The sequence below is a fragment of the Panthera tigris genome, chromosome B2, assembly GCF_018350195.1.
Source record: "Panthera tigris isolate Pti1 chromosome B2, P.tigris_Pti1_mat1.1, whole genome shotgun sequence".
Lineage (NCBI taxonomy): Eukaryota > Metazoa > Chordata > Mammalia > Carnivora > Felidae > Panthera > Panthera tigris.
In genome coordinates this window covers 57,137,989-57,154,324 of record NC_056664.1, presented here as the reverse complement: position 1 = coordinate 57,154,324, position 16,336 = coordinate 57,137,989, and the positions used below count along the sequence as shown (strand labels likewise).

Genomic DNA, 16,336 nt, shown 5'->3' with positions numbered 1-16,336 from the left:
TTAGTATTCCTCTCCTTCTTCTACACCCTTTCCTTCAACAGAATCCACACCAACCTCCTCATAATCCTTCTCAAGGGCAGCCATGTCCTCACGGGCCTCAGAAAACTCTCCTTCCTCCATGCCCTCACCCACATAGCAGTGAACAAGGCATGCTTGGCATATATTAGGTCAAACTTCTGGTCTAGGGGAGTCCAGGCCTCAGCAAGGGCTGTGGTGTTGTTCAGCATGCACACAACTCACTTTACTTTGGCCAGGTCTCTATCAGGTACCACAGTGGGCGGCTGGTAATTAATGCCAACTTTGAAGTCAATGGGTCACCAGTCCACAAACTGGGTGGTACTCTTGGTCTTGATAGTGGCAATGTCAGCATTGACATCTTTGGGAACCACATCACCACAGTACCACAGGCAGCAAGCCACGTATTTACCATAGCAAGGGTCACGTTTCACCATTTGGTTGGCTGGTTCAAAGCATGCCTTGGTGGTGGTGATCTCTGCTACAGAAAGCTGTTCATGGTAGGCTTTCTCAGCCGAGATGACAGGGGCATATGTGGCCAGAGGGAAGTAGATGCGGGGATAGGGCACCAGGTTGGTCTGGAATTCTGTCAGATCAACATTCAGGGCTCCATCAAATCTGAGGGAAGCAGTGATGGAGGACACAATATGGCTTACCAGCCTATTCAGGTTAGTGTATTTTGGGCATTCAATATCAAGGTTTATTCGACAGACGTCATAGATGTGGCCCCATTGTCTAACATGAATCAGAGTGCTCCAAGGTGGTGTGGGTAGTGAGGATGGAGTTGTAGGGCTCAACAACAACAGTGGAAACATGGGGGGGCTGGGTAAATGGAGAACCCCAGCTTGGACTTCTTGCCATAATTGACAGAGAGATGTTCCATCAGCACGAGGTGAACCTAGAACCAGCTCCCCCTTCAAAGCTGTGGAAAACCCAGAAGCTCTAGGACCTGTGCACTGGTTGCCCAGTTTCTGAACTCGATCCAAGACAAGGTCAGTGATCTCCTTGCCAATGGTGCAGGGCCCTCAAGCATAGTTATCGGCAGCATCTTCCTTGCCTGTGATGAGCTGCTCAGAATGGAAGAGCTGGCGGTAGGTGCCAGTGCAAACTTCATCAATGGCTGTGGGTTCCAGGTCTACAAACACTGCCTTGGACACATGCTTGCTAGCACCTGTCTCACTGAAGAAGGTGTTGAAAGAGTCATCTCCTCTCCCAATGGTCCTGTCACTTGGCATCTGACCATTGGGCTGGATGCCATGTTACAAGCAATAGAGCTCCCAGCAGGCATTGCCAATCTCGATGCCAGCCTAGCCAGCGTGGATGGAGATGCATTCATGCATAGTTGCTGCTTTGCAGCTGTTGAGCAGATAGCAGAGGGGAAGAAGAGAGGTTGTTGCTTCTTACAGCACAACTCAGGCAATCAGTGTAAGAGAACCTGCCTCTTTTTTTTTTTTTTTTTAAGTCATCTCTAAACCCAACATGAGGTCTGAACTCACAACTCCTAGATTAAGAGTCGAATGTTCTTCTGATTGAGCCAGCCAGGTGCCCCTAAATAAGCTTCTTACCAGATTTATAAAATCATATTTGAAAGCAGTGTATCTGGAGAGTAGGAATCTTTAACCAACATTTCCAAAAAAAATGTTAAGACAGCAAACTCATGTTCAGGTATTAGTTTTTTGTTTGTTTACTTCTTAAAACAAGTAAGCAAATATTTGAACCACGCTGCTGATTGCAATATAAGAATATAATATATATATATTCCTAAATAAATTATATGTACATATTATTTTTTATATTATGTCTTATGTTACATATATGTATATACATCTATGTGTATATACAAATGCATTTTCTCCTTATAATGCCTATGTTTTATGTGATTAAGATAAATCAAATCAAAAGTAATAACACAGTTATCGTATACTCCTTTTACAATTGGATTGATTTTTTGTATAAACTTATATTGCAGTATAAAAGTTAACCTATTAGGTAAAGAGAACTTAGCACATTATGGCTATTAATATTAAAACAAAAAATATTTCGGGGCTCCTGGATGGCTCAGTCAGTTAAGTGTCCAACTTTGGCTTACATCATGGTCTCACAATTTGTAAGTTTGAGCCCCACGTCTGACTCTGCTCACAGCTCAGAGCCTGGGTCCTGCTTCAAATTCTCTCTCTCTCTCTCTCTCTCTCCTTCCAAAATAAATAAACATAAAATTATTTTTAATAAAACAAAATAAAAAAAATATTTCATGTATTTAATTTATGCTTACCATCAGATTCTTTTCAGTATTATTGGGATACCTTTGTGGGCATTGGCCTCAAGATGACATCCAGTCTGCTTTACTTCAATTATTTTTTTTCTTCAACTTCTTTTTAAATGATTTTCATCTTAAATTTTCATTATTAAATTTTCTTAAATTTTCAAAATCACTTAATAATAGCAAACTGGAGTTAGGATTTTTCCAATAGTTTTTATCTATGGAGACCATAACAAATAAGTAAGTACATTTAATCACCACAAATCATAACTCAGTTAAAGGAAGGCTAGTTGGAAAATTTGCTTTATACTTGACCCCCAAGTTAAAAAATATCAAGCTCAGGGTGCCTGGGTGGCTCAGTTGGTTAAGTGCCCAACCATTGATTTCAGCTGAAGTCATGATCTCATAGTGGTGAGTGGTGGCAGAGAGTGGAGTCTGCTTGGGATTCTCTCTCTGTCTCTCTCTCTCTCTGTCTCTCTCTATGTCACTTCCCCGCTTGTGCTCTCTCTCAAAATAAATAAATAAACTTAAAAAAAAATACTGAGCTCATGGGATGCCTGGCTGGCTCAGTCAATAGAACATATAACTCTTGACCTCAAATCCATGAGTTTGAGCAAGGCACAGGGTGTAGAGATTACTTAAAAATAAAAAAAATCTTAAAAAAAATATTGAGTTAATTTTCAGGTGACTGAAGATTGGAGTACTTGCTATTCTGGGCAGTATTACTGGTATTTGGTGGCAACATATTTGTGGAAAATGAGTAGCTTGATTGCGGAAACAGAAGTGTGGTTGTCAAGCCTTGGCTTCCCCATGGAGGAGGATGTGAATTTCTTAAGAGTGATATAATCCATGAAGTGTATTCTTCTTGATAGGAAAGGACTTTATCAGCCAAGAATACTAACTGCTAATGGTGATGGGTCTGGGTAGAGTTATTGGGACTTGAGACTTTTCAAAATTCATTCTTCTATCAGAGCCTAGGTTCAGTCAGGGTCTTGGCAGACCAAATTAAGGAAGGTTGGGTCCCAAGCCCAGGTAGATTCAGAGGTTAGAAAAATCCTGGCAGCGCCTTGGTGGTTCATTCAGTTAAGTGTCTGACTCTTGATTTCGGCTCAAGTCATGATGAGATTAAGCCCCATGTTGGGCTCTGTGCTGACAGTGCAGATCCTGCTTGGGATTCTCTATTCTCTCTCTCTCTGTCCCTCTCTCTCTGCCCCTCTCCCCACTTGTGCTTGCACTCTCTCTTTCAAAATAAATAAATCAAATTAAGAAAAACTTAAATGAGAAAGATACTTAACCAATACCAAAATCCTCTTATCATAGAGGTGATGATTTTTTAAAATCAGTCTGTGAAGTTATTGCAATTCTTATTGTACTTCCAATGGAACCTGAAAAACCCAGTCTAAAACTCAAATGGAAAAAGCCAAGAAGAACCAGGACAATTTTGAAGAATATGGAGGATTACCCTTACCATTTATCGAGTCTTATAAGATATCTATAATAATTATGGGGTGCCTGGGTGGCTCAGTTGGTTAAGCGTCTGACTTTGGCTCAGCTCCTGATCTTGCAGTTTGTGAGTTAGAGCCCCGCATCAGACTCTGTGCTGACAGTTCAAAGCCTGGAGCCTACTTTGGATTTTGTGTCTCCTCCTCTCTCTGCCCCTCCCCTGCTCACGCTCTGTCTCTCTCTCAAAAATAAATAAACATTAAAAAAAAAGAAATCTATAATAATTAAAACATGTCCTTGTTACAATCAATTAGATAAGCAAAAGACCAATAAAAAAGAAATAAGAATCTAAAAACAGACCTGTGCATACATGGATTTTGATTTATGACAGAGGAGGTATTATTAATCCGTGGGGGAAAGGTGGACTACTCAATAAATGATGCTGGAACAATTGACCCTCCATACAGGGGTATAAAAGAATATTTGGCTAACTCCACCCCCAAAAAGCAAACTCAGATGGAATAGATGGTGAATATGGAAAAGGAATGCTAGCATATTTATCTGAATATTTTAGCCACTGTATACTTGAAGAACAAGTTTAGTTTAGAGGGATTGTATATATTATGGCCCTGGGACTTCTTTCTGTGTATTGTTATTTTTCATCCTTCAAACAGTGGAATAATGGCTAAAGAAAGGTTAGGAAGCAGGATTTCCAAGAAGGATTAAAAATTAACTTTAAAATAATCAAATCGCACATTAAAAAAAAATTGAAACATTAGTTTAACTGAGATTAGTTAACTAAGATGTAATTAGTAACCGGTAAATTTCCAGAGTATTTGCCTTGTTTATAAATAGAAGAATCCCAGTTTAGGGGCACCTGGGTGGCTCGGTCGGTTAAGCTCTGATTTTGGTTTAGGTCATGGTCTCGCAGTTCCAGAGTTCGAGCCCCGTGTCAGGCTCTCTGCTGTCAGCATAGAGCCTGCTTTGGATCCTCTGTTTCCCTCTCTTTATGCCCCTTCCCTGCTCATTCTCAGTCTCTCTCCTTTCTCTCAAAAATAAATAAACATTTAAAAAATTAAAAAAAGAAAACCCCAGTTTAGGGGATTAATTTAGGCAAAAAGGGGTACTTGTCGGCTTTTGTAAACAGACCCTAACAATATCAGCAATACAACTAGCATCAGAGGTATCTGGAACCAGAGACTCAGCTGACATTAGGGTCTCCTTCCTACCTTTTCTTCCTTTTTCTTCTCTCCCTAATTCATTTGTTTTTCCCTTGTTTTTGATCTCCACATCATCCCAAAGATTGACTTTCTTCTAAGGGCCGGGAAAATAGTTCTTAGCTCTTGGGCTCACGTCCGCAGAGATAAAGGGATTCTCTTTGAATAGCTCCAATTCCAGAAGTTGTTTCTCTCTCATTCGGTCATACCAGATTCTTCCTTTTGGAAGAAATAGTTTTCCTTCTCTTTACTTCTATACTACTTCATCTGTTCTTCTAAGACACTTTATCATTCTGCCCTCTACTGCCTCCCTAGAGAGCTTATCTTTCTTAGTAGACTGTAAATTCCAAGAGGATGGTGATTATGATTAGGTCTTGTTCTTTGTTTTGTTTTGTTTTCTAGTTATTATAATATATAACACTAACAGTAGTTAAGAGGCTTAAGAATATTTCAAATGAACATTTATTTCTAAGGCAGTATTCAGAGTTCAATCTATTCATCCAGAAAATAAACATTCTTCACATAGTTTTGTGATGCAGCAACTTTATTCAGCAGCATAGGGTAAGGTACATGCAGCCCATTGAGTATCTCACTGCAGGGAAGAGTACAGCAGAGTAACAATTCACCACTATGTGGGGGATGGGAATGTTGGTGGGGAGGGATACATGTAGTTAATAGGGCAAGAACATCACGAGTCTATAGTTAGTGATATAAGAGGTTCCGGCTGGCAGACATTTGGTGTAGTGGTAGAAGTCACTGAGACCGGAGCACCTGGGTGGCTCAGTTGGTTAAGCATCCTACTTCGGCTCAGGTCATGATCTCACAGTTTGTGAGTTTGAGCCCCATGTCGGACTCTGTGCTGACAGCTCAGAGGCTGGAACCAGCTTCGGATTCTGTGTCTCCTTCTCTCTCTGTCCCTCTCCAAATTGTGCCTGTCTCTCTATGTCTCTCAAAAAATAAATAAATGTAAAAAAAAAATTTAAAAAAAAAGTCACTGAGACCCAGAAGCATCAATACAGATCTTGGAAAGGGACTGACAATGAAAAAAATGACCTAAGAAAGAATGAAGATGCCAGAGAGATAGCCAAGGATGACCTAAACTGGTAAAATACTCTAGCAGAAAATCATCAAAGGGGATTTGCCAGAAATTAGAGCTGACAATGCTAGAATACAGTGACTGGTGGTCCTGTGAACCAGAGGAAGGATTGAGTTTGAAGCTGGGGACCAAGGGACTTCACCTATGTAAAAAAGACAGAAACAAGCTTGGGCCCTACGAATATAGTGTAGAGGCAATATCCAGAAACATGTTTGAGAAATAAATGGGTGAACACAGATGCCACCTCTCATTCCCCTCTATTACACCTTCAGGAATTTACCTTTTATTGTGAGTATGGAAACATCATGTGTGGTGAAATAAAAGGGGAACAAATGATACTTCTATCTTGAGTTGTTTTTATTCTTCAGGATAATTTTTTCTCCTGATCACAAACTCCATCTTGTGAAAATTTATCTTCAATATATTGACAAATTCTTTTAATGTTTATTTGTTTTTGAGAGAGAGAGAGAGAGAGAGAGAAAGAGAAAGTGGCGGAGGGGCAGAGAAAGAGGGGACAGAGAATCTGAAGCAGGCTCTGTGCCCACAGCAGATAGCCCAATGCGGGACTTGAACTCACGTGAGATCATGACCTGAGTTGAAGTCAAAGTTGAATGCTCAACAGACTGAGCCACCAAGGCACTTGACAATTTCTTTTTTTTGTTTTTTATGTATTTTGATAGAGAGAGAGAGAGAGCACTCACACGAGTGGGGGAGGGACAGAGAGAGAGGGAGAGAGAGACAATGTCAAGCAGGCTCCTCACTGTCAGCAGGGAGCCACTAACCAACCTGAGATCGTGACCTTAGCCAAAATCAAGAGTCAGACGCTTAACCAACTGAGCCATGTAGGTGCGATATGATGACAAATTCTTAATAGAAAATATCAAACTAAATGACACCATTGGCAGGTTTTTTTTTGGGGGGGGTTATTTAATGTTCTTATTGCTTTTTTTGATTCAGGGTTTAGTACAGCGCTTTGCAGAGGCTGGTAAAATGTGTCACATAGTACCACCTTCAATGATTGAAGCTTAACTTGAATTAAGTTCTATCAATCATTGGTCATGTGACACAGAAAATATTATTTCATGTCTCTGACGTGGGATTCTTTATCTGAAAAATAGGACTGATGCTAAATATCTGGTGGTTATGAAGGTGAAATAAAATGCTATGTTAATACCATTGATATAGGACCTGTCTTACAGTAGATGATGTGAATGCCAGCTACAAATAACTGTCTATGGAATTTAACAATTGTCCTTGTTTTTATCTTATTTTTGGAGATAATAAATTTTAACACTTGTTGGTTAACATACTATATTTACTAAATTCTTGGTAACTTGGAAACTGCAACGATATTTCCACTTCCAATACATGAGGAGTGGTCCTGGGGGAAGTTCTGCTTCAGGTACTGATAGACTAGACCATTATGGTCCATCCTTCTGACTAAAATTGTTTTTAAAAGCTGAGGTTGACAGATAGTCAGTTTGAAGTCATTGGAGAGCAACCAAAGAAGTAAAAATTTATGGACCAAGATTGAAGAGAGGAGGGAAACCAAGAGCGGTGCCTGGCGCTGGAGACTGCTTTCTTCCTTAAGGTGGTTGTCAATTTCAGAAGCAGAAGCTGAAAATGTGAAAAGTTTGGTTTTAAAATTATTTTTGAAAAGGTAACATATTCGTAAAGTACAACATTTACAGTATACGTAGAGAATAGTGAAAGTTTCCTTTTCATTCCTCTTCTTTAGGTACTATTTCCCTTTCCACAAGGCAACCAGGATTACACACGGTATATCCTTGTGTATCTGAAAATTAGATTATTCTTATAGTAAAAAGTGCTATATATATTTCCAACGAGTGGCATGGCAGATCCGTCAGTATCTGTTTGATACTGACTGTATCTGTTTGATACAACTGTTTGATCAGTTTACTACTCAGATAGAGCTATTGCTCAGGTTAGTCACCTTCAACCAATATTCTTAGATATTTGTGTAAAATATATTGAGGGGAAACTCATTTCAAAGTAAATATTGTATGTAGACACTAATCCACTTATTTATTTCCATTTGTAACTTAGCCAATGCTCCAAAAAAAAAAATTGTAGAATACTTTCTGTAAGTTTTGTAGTTTTCTTCTGTCTCCTGTTTTCTTTTATGAATTTTCCAAACAACATAAATTTGTGAGAGCCTTGGTAGGCATTGCGTGTGGGTCTTGCAAAAATACTCAATGGTATTTGACCAACTGATGCCTGAGTGGCTCAGTTGGTTAAGTGTCCAACTCTTGATTTCAACTCAGGTCATGATCTTCTGGTTGGTGAATAGAGCTCCACACTGGGCTCTGCACTGACACCACAGAACCTGCTTGGGATTCTCTCTCTCCCTATCTCTCTGCCTCTCCCCCTCTATGAGTGCTTTCTCTTTCTCTCTCTCTCAAAATAAATAAACATTAAAAAAATACTCAATGGAGATATGTTGGCACAATAAAACTTCTTAGAACTTCTATAACTGTTGTCTACAATAGGGTGGGGTCCATTTAACTTTTTCTTAGTGTTAGTTGCCTAGGAAAACCTGAATTAATTATAATTTATTCTATTGATGACTTAATCCTGCTCAAGTTACCCTCCTAATGTTTTCATTAATATCCTTACCTAAATTTATGCTGTTTTTTGTTCCTCTTTTGTATTCTTCTGTTTTACCATCTAGCTTTAATATTAGGAGCCTCCTGTTTTAACTTCCCACCCATTCTAATTTGCCCACTTATTGAGTGCTTTTAATTTTTAATCAATCTTTATTTTTAATATCAATCTGCTTCTTTAAATTTTAATTTATTTCACTAAAAACATTCTCGACATGATAGACACTTTTCCAAAGAAAACATCCAGATGGCCAACAAACGCATGAAAAAATGTTCAGCATCCTCATCATCAAGGAAATACAAATCAAAACCACAATGAGATACCAGCTCACACCAGTCAGAATGGCTAATATTAACAACACAGGCAACAACAGATGCTGGCGAGGATGTGGAGAAAGAGGAACCCTCTTGCACTGTTGGTGGGAATGCAAACCAGTGCAGACACTCTGGAAAAAAGTATGGAGGTTCCTCAAAAAATTAAAAATAGAATTACCCCACAACCCGGTAATAACACTACTAGGAATTTACCCAAAGGATGCAGGAGTGCTGATTCTTAGGGGCACATGCATCCCAATGTTTATATCAGTGCTACCAACAATAACCAAATTATGGGAAGAGCCCATTGTCCATCAACTGATGAATGGATAAAGAAGACATGGTATACACACACCCACACCCACACCCACATCCCCACACACACAATGGAATATTACTCAGCAATCAAGAAGAATGAAACCTCGCTGTTTGCAACAAAGTGGCTGGAACTAGAGGGTATTATGCTAAGCAAAATTAGCCAGTCAGAGAAAGACAAATATATGACGTCACTCATGTGTGGAATTTAAGATACAAAACAGATGAACATAAGGGAAGGGAAGCAAAAATAATATAAAAACAGGAAGGGGGACAAAACATAAGAGACTCTTAAATATAGAGAACAAACTGAGGGTTGCTGGAGGGATTGTGGGGTGAGGGGATGGGCTAAATGGTTAAGGGGCATTAAGGAAGACACTTGTAGGGATGAGTACTGGGTGGTATAGGGGATGAATCACTATATTCCACTCCCGAAATCATTATTGCACTATATGCTAACTAACTTGGATGTAAATTAAAAATACAATAAATAAATAAAACATTTAAACTTACAAAAAAAGAAAAGAAAGAAATTCTACAATCCAGTGTGTTCAAGGGATTTTCTTAGGAAAATGGTGCCATGAATAAATAAGTTTGGCAAACAATGACTGAAACCTAGATATTATTTACTGCTATATCATTTAGTGCCTTTAACATCCTAATGTGAATTTTGAATCTTTCCAAGAGTACAATATAATATGTAGCTATTGAATAAGTCAGTTCCTGGAAGGAAATAGGTGGTACATTCACAGTGGGTAACTGAGAAACATTTAATAGAAGGAAGCCAACATGGGAGAATAGAGTACTGTTACCATCTCCAGGCCTAAAGAGGCAACTAAATGGAGATGACTGTCTCACAGAAGCTGTGACTCTGGTAGGAAGACAGCCAACTAACTAGTGGCAATCCAGCAGAAGGGAAATAAGAGAGTCAGGAATAACTGGCTATCTTCATTTCCCCATCTCCTTTAATGTCCGGCTTATCTCCCCATTCTCCCTCAGCCCTCCTCCCCCTTAGCCAAATCCAAGAGGAAGGCAGAGAGGGCAAAGGAACCTATAGTCCATACAGATCAGCTCTTTGGGCACAGAGCCGAAGGGAGACTGGTAAAGAGTGGGAAGCAAAATATTCTGTACAACTGTGGATTCCTTTTTTTCACAGATGACTGTTTGGGACTACAGTATTCTGCAGAACACATTTTCAGAAAACTTGACATTATCCATTTATAAAGGTATCCAAACTGGTACATATGAACACATGTTTTAAAAAGCGATGACGGAAGGTGCCTGGGTGGCTCAGTCCGTTAAGTGTCTGACTCTTGGTTTCACCTCAGGTCATGATCCCAGGGTCAGGGGATGGAGCCCTGCAAGGCTTGCTCCCTGCTAGGAAGGCACTGGGCGTGTAGCTTCTTTGGGATTCTCTCCCTTTCTCTCTGCCTGTCTCCTGCTCACAAGCGCTCTCTCTCTCTCAAAATAAATATTTAGGGGCACCTGGGTGGCTCAGTTGGTTAAGCATCTGACTCTTGATTTTGGCTCAGGTTGTGATCTCAGAGTTCGCTAGTTCAAGCCCTGCAAGGGGCTCCACATTCACAGTGGGAGAATCCCAGCTTGGGATTCTCTCTCCCTCTCCCTCTGTCCCTCTCCCACTAGTGCTCTCTCTGTGTCTTTCAAAATAAATAAATAAACATTTTTAAAAAGGCTGTTGGGGTGCCTGAGTGGCTCTGTCAGTTGTAGCTCCGTCAGTTAAGGGTCTGACTGTCTTGATTTAGGCTTAGGTCACGATCTCACAGTTTGCAAGTCAAAGCCGGGCATCAGGCCTTGTACTGTCAGTGCAGAGCTTGCTTGCGATTCTCTCTCCCTCTCTCTCTGCCCCTCCCCCACTCATGTGCACGTGTACACACGCACATATTCTTTCTTTTTCAAAAATAAATTTCAAAAATATTGACCTAGAACTTAAAAAACAAAAGGCTGCAAACAAACATTTAAAAAACACTCGTATAGAAAAAGTGACAATGGAAGAATCTACACTAATATGAAATATTCATTCAATTTTCACTTTAATGAATCAAATGTTGATTTTGGAAGGAGCAGAGTATAATTTCTCCAACAAAATGGTAAGATAAACAACATAATGTCCATTTTCTTTTGACTTATGAACTAGGATCACAGAGTTGGTCATTTTTGCAGAAATATTCCAGGGCTTTAATTTTCCCAGAGATCTTTATTAAGATCTGGTTATTCGGATAATTTGTCTTGAAGCATCTACTATGGCATCCATATAAATTTTCTTTTTTCCAGTTTTTAATTGATTTAACTCTACCAGAAACTCATCTGATAATAACTCTTATGGTGATTTGAGCAGTTCTTCAATAGCACTTTCACTGACTTCAGGCAATCCTGAAACTTAAATTTCACTTGCATATGTTTACATTGTGTCACTGGCGACACTGGCAAGAAAATGACCAACAAATGGGTTTGGTTCTAATACACAATGCTAATGTTATTTAGGGACAAATACTCATAGACTAATTTTATAAATGGATGTTCATTAGTGAAAATACTGCATTTTGCTTCCCTAGAACTTAATTTATATAGGGGATCAAATAATGAATATACATCTTTAGAGCCCTTAGTCCAAAGGAATAAGTAAGAGTTCAGCTTCTATATGATCTAATGAGATCTGGATAGGTGTGACTCACTATAATTCTGTTCACACTAGAAGCCCAACCATACTGTTGATAAGACAGAGAACTTCACCAATAACTCCCATTACTTGTCAGCCAAGAATTCAGTCTGAGGGAAACAACCCATCAGTTGGTTTCTCTGACTGTGACAGCGCAAAACCTATCCTCCCCCCCACCCCCTTTTTAACATATTTAAATACCTATTTCTTTTGCAAAGGACAGTGTTTCAGGGCAATATCTGCCAGGCTATTTTCCTAATTTGAAGTCAGTCACTAAAAAAGTTAGCATACTAAGAAAAACAGTCTTGTAAGACAAATTGTTCTGTTTTACTAGTTAGTATTTTATGACTTATTATGTTTGCTGGGATTTATTCAAGTATTAAATGCCAAATATGATTACTAGGTGCTTTTTGTCAATTTAATACATACATATTCTTCTAAGAAAGAAGTGGTTTGTTTGTTTGTTTGTTTTTAAATAGAGATCCTTCTAGTTTGTTGGCAGGGCTAGAGGCAAGAAAGCAAAATTCTCCTAGCCTTGAGAGAGCTACTGAGTCTTTCAATTGACTAGAATCAAGAAATTGTGTGTTAACTCCATAGACATTCATGGAGTGAGCATTATGTACCATGTGTTTGGCACTGAAGATGAAGTAGTGAGGACCAACTTGGTCCCTGCCTTCATGGAATTTAGGCTAGCACATCAAAATTTAAACCTGAACTTCTGGGTATAGCATAATAAAAAGTGTTTCTAAGCAAAAACAACCCCTCCCTAAAGATTCTGTGTTGCAAAAGAAGTATATTAGACTGCTTCTGTTGCAAAAGTGTGTTCAAATAATTTTCATGGGTAGCTATCAGCTGAATGTCATTAAAACACAGATTCAAAGAAAGCAATATATTTAAACATTAGTGATAGTTGTAGTTATGACTGATACATATGCTGTGCATGAAAATTAATACTGCCATGCTTGTTTGATAGGACTTTTTGGTGCATCTAAATACTCAAATCCATCACAGAAGTGCAGCTTAAACAGCAAGAACTTGATCGGATGAACTTCCAACTTGGTATTGAGTTGCTTAACAAGTTGCACATACAAATCAAGTTGCTCTTTACGGAGAATCTAAAATTACTGATGGTTTCTATTTGGAAAATGATTCTGCCCACCAATGCTACCTCTTGATGGATAAAAACAGTTCATTCCGACAGTGTAATCAATGCAGATCGTTTTTCTGACTATGTTTTCTTCCTTTGAAAATTTCTTTTATGCCTGCACAACATAGGCAAAGCTGTTACTAGTAACTTTTCATTTGTTGACAATAAGTGGTATCATCAATCCCAAGCATTTGTGACATATAAGATGTGAATATTACAAACTTATCACAAGAGAAAAATATTATTTGTTTGGTGACTTACTTTATTGAAATCCTTCTCACTATTCTCAGTTTTCATACGGGTTGCTTCTTAGTACTTTTTAGGTTTTGATAAGTTAAAGAGAAGCAATTTGCCTCACTTATTGCTTTGCACTCACCTGAGAGAACTAATTTCCATGATAGCATGGAAGGTACAGTTAACAGAGTTCACAAAACTAAATAGTATACTGTTCTTTTGAAATCAGGCCTCCTTGGGGTGGTCTTATTATCCTATCTGAAATATGCAAAAAAAAATTCCCAGACTCCACAGAAAGTAAAATAGGGGTGTCTGATGGGCTAGGTCGGTAGCACATGTGATCTTGATCTCAGGGTTGTGAGTTCAAGCCCCATGTTGGGTGTAGGGATTACTTAAAAATAAAATATTTTTTTAAAAGTTTATTTATTTTGAGAGAGACAGAGATAGCACAAGTGAGGAAGGGGCAGAGAGAGAGGGAGAGAGAGAATCTCAAACAAGCTCCACACTGTCCATGTGGAGCCCAAAGCAGGGCTCAAACTCACAAAACCATGAGATCATGACCTGAGTCAAAACCAAGAGTCAGACACTCAACTGACTGAGTCACCCAGGGGAACCCAAAATAAAATATTTTTTAAAAAGAAAGTAAAATAATTTTTCTAGCCCTCTCAACATTTTGTTTCTTTCACCTCTTTGTACAGTTTTCTTATGTTTTTAGGTTTTACCCAAAATAAGTGAAAGCAAACAATTTTTGAAAGCAAATAATGATATGAGAAATCTTTAGACATGTTGAAACTACAGTAGTCAAGTGGCTTTTCTACCTTACCTGTATTCACTAAGATGAGGATTCTCAAACAAGCCTGCATCAGAATCACTGGAAAGCTTGTTAAAAACACAGGTTGCTAGGCCCTATCTCCAGTATTTCTAATTTAGTAGATCTAGAGTGGTGTCTGAGTATTTGAATTTCTGAGGAGTTCTCAGGTGCAGCTGCTGATCCTAGGAAATCCCTTTCAGAACCACTGCCTTAGAAAAAGCTATTTGAATGTGTAAGGAAATGGGAATGTTGACATGGATCTAGTATATGCAACCTGAACCATAGCTTCTATGGTAACCCAAAGGACCTGCCATTTACCAAGGCATTAAGAAATAGGTTGGGGAGGGGCTGATTTCAGCTGATCTCATGGGTCATGGGATTAAGCCCCCTGTTGGGCTCTGCACTGGCAGCACGGAGCCTGCTTCGGATTCTCTCTCTCCCTTTCTCTCTGCCCTTTCCCTGCCCATGCTCTCTCCCCCTCTCTCTCTGCCGTGAGTACTCTCTCTTAAAATAAGTAAATATTTTTTAAAAATGAAGAAATAGGATGGGGATGATGACATCACTTTCTGTAATGAGCCCTGTGGTAGGTGTCTTCTGTATACAAGAAATAATATTGTGGGGGGCACAATATTATCAGTCGGTTGAGCGTCCTACTTCGGTTCAAGTCATGATCCACAGTTCTTGGGTTCAAGCCCCGCGTCAAGCTCTGTGCTGACAGCTCAGAGCCTGGAGCCTGCTTCAGATTCTGTGTCTCCCTCTCTCTCTGCCCCTCCCTGGCTCACACTCTGTCTCTTTCTCTCTCTCAAAAATAAATGAACATTAAAAAAAATTTTTTAAAGGATAAAACCAAAATAAAAAAAAAGAAATAATATTGTGGGGTACCACAAAGGAATTGGATTGGCCAACTCCAGGGGAACAATGAGATCTTGGAGAGTTAGAGGTCAGGTGACAGTGCTGGATAGATAGAGATAAAATAGGTGAAATTACTACAATAAGCCACAGGGATGAAATGGTAATTAGTATTTTGTTTCTGGGTTCTATGGTGGTGACTAATTCATCATGGAATTCCCAGAAACAAAATGGATGGGCAGCTTACCAAGGTGCCACCTGACATATAGATATAGGTCTTCTGGCCAGAAGACATAATTCAATTCCCTGTAGTGGGATTCATGATCTCTTTCAGTTCCCAAATCTAAGCCAGTTCAGAGTCTGAGGGAGTCCTGGTCTCTTTAAGAAAGGACCTTACCACTCTTCCATCAGTGTTTATGGTGAATTTTCCTTCAAACCTTCCCGAGAGTCAGTTTAACAGTTGACTCTGCACTGAGGAAAGGAAAATACCCCAAAATTCTGGGAATTATATTAGATAATCACTCTGAACTTACACTGAAACCAGAAACCAGAAATACCATTATGGTCCTCCAGACAGGGTTTGGGTTTATGAAGGCCAGAGAATGGATGGAAGGTAAGCCTAACCCCATAAAACATTGGATCAATGTGGTAGCCAGTTTCTAAGATGGCCCTAATGATCCTTATCTCTTATTATTTATTCCCATTAGTGATCCCTTTTTATATTGTGTCAGGGTTGGTCTACATGACTAATAAAATATGGCAGAAGTGATGATATATCACTTTTGAGGTTAGATAATAAAAAAAGACTGCAGCTACCATCTTGGGCTCTGCTCTTTGGGAAACCAGCTGCCACATCTTGAGAACACCCAAGCAGCCTACAGAAAGGAAGGAAAATGAGGTGTTTAGCTAAAGCCAGAGAAATTGAGGTCAGCCAACAACCACTGACTAAACTTGGAAACAGATCCTCCAGTCTTCTGATGACTATAGACATCCTGAGCCAGAGCCACCAAGCCAAGTAGCTAAGCTACTTCTGGATTCCTGACCCACAGAAATAGTGAGATAAATGTTTGTTGTTTTAAGTTGCTAAATTTTGAGGTAATTTGTTATACAGCAATAGATATACTTAAAACAACAATACCCTACTGGGTTGTCTGAAGCAACTGCCTGATAAAACGTCATTGTATCCAAATATATTTTGGCGTGCATTGCTAAATGATAATTTATCTTTTTGAAACGTACCACAATATTATTACCATACCTAAAAATTGGCAATAATTGCCTAATGTTATCCATTCAATCACTGTTCAAATTTTGCTGATTGTCTCCTGAATTT

The 16,336-nt window shown here is 39.1% G+C and overlaps 1 pseudogene; it reads right to left on the bottom strand.

Annotated features, from left to right (window-relative positions):
* Positions 1-1,355, bottom strand: LOC102962874 (annotated as a pseudogene).
* Between the last annotated feature and the right edge of the window lie 14,981 nt (positions 1,356-16,336).